This window comes from Orycteropus afer, unplaced genomic scaffold, assembly GCF_000298275.1.
Source record: "Orycteropus afer afer isolate SDZICR_OR568_19922 unplaced genomic scaffold, OryAfe1.0 scaffold00067, whole genome shotgun sequence".
NCBI lineage: Eukaryota > Metazoa > Chordata > Mammalia > Tubulidentata > Orycteropodidae > Orycteropus > Orycteropus afer.
Window position 1 is genome coordinate 6,867,053 of NW_006921654.1, and position 1,565 is coordinate 6,868,617.

Below are 1,565 nucleotides of genomic sequence, written 5' to 3' on the forward strand. Positions count from 1 at the left end.
TGCTCTCCCTCTCTATCCAGGATCTCCTACATAGATCCCCTTCCAAGTGGATGACAGTGGTAGCCAGGCACCATCTAGTTCTTCTGCTTCATAGTCATATAGGCTGCAGATTGGATGGTGTACCAGTCACTAGGACTAATTGTTTCCATGAATTTTGGTTTTCTTCATTCTTCTTTGCTCTGGACGAGGAGAGACCATTGTTGCATGTAGATGGCAGCTTTCTTTATAACATTTCTTAGGCTCTTAGGTTAGCATTCCTCATAAAAGAAACATAGGGGCTTAGATCCAAACAAGCCCAGGTAAATGGAACTCTTTAAGAACTGTGGGGAAACTGGGAACCCCTACACATACCAGAGACCTGGCAGGTTAGTGCTATCTGGAACAAAAACAAATGGCTTCAAAGATGCTACAACAGCAAATGAAACTACAAGCAAGCAAGCCAGCAAGGGCCATTTCTCTCCAGATGGAGAAAATGAGTGTCCAAGTGGCTGACCTGTCCCTGAAGGAAGGTCCACAGTAAGCAATCTTTCTTCCTCCCTCCCACTTTCCAGCTTATTTTGTCTCAGCCCCCTTCTCATTCCTCCCTCCTCATCTGTGGATGAAAGGAGCAATGAGTTGAAAACAATCATTTTTGGTGGGAGAGTTTTACAAGAGAAAGTTGTGGGATTGCTAATTATTTTATAATTAGGTATTAGATTAACTGTCTGTGTGAAAGAAAGTTGAGGCATGAATTTTCAAGAGGCTGCAGAATCTGTGCACAGTGCTGGCAAAGCAGTCCCTGCTCCTGTTAATAGGCATCCAGTAGATGGATCTCTGAGTGCTGCACATACTTGTCTTCTGAAATCTCTGTCTTCCAGCTGTCATTTTGCCCATTCCCATCTGTTTCTTATGCTCTAATAAACTATAGCACTAATTTATTTAGCACCTCTCGTCAGAGCCCCCAAAGCTGCTCCAACCCTGCAGGGATTCTCTGCCAAATTGAGGTGACCTCAGAGTGGACATGTGACCTGCTGCTTATGGACATCAGTACCAGACTCTGAAATAGGACTTTGCCTTCAGGGATGCTCACCATCAGTGGTGTGAATTTTCCATTGCCCTTTTCAAATCCCTTTAGCTTTGAGAATGGAAAATTTGGCCCATTTCTCCAGGGCTGTGAATACCCTGGGAGTTGCTTGCCTATAAAGGGCCTAGGATGTTTGTAGATATTTTATGATTCCTTTTGAAAATATTTATTGGCTTTCTACTGGTTTTTATGAAGGTGATGGAAGAGAAAGAGAAATGTGTAATGTTTATCTTCTTGAGGAGGATGTCAGTCTTTGAGCTAGTTACTGGTCTGCCAAGTGTCCAGATCGGTTTCTTCTGTGCATAGGCATGGTGGTCCCTAAGTAGTGAGCACAGTTGGCTGGCTTGTCTTGTGACCAATTTCTTTTAGACTTTGAGGTTTGTGGGCCACTGTTCATTTGCATATTGCATGATTGGGAGAGGACATGTTTTCCAGTATTAAAAACAATGGCATACTGATATGGAATGCAGTGAAGCAGTCAATTCAAGAAGTTAGGGAGAAA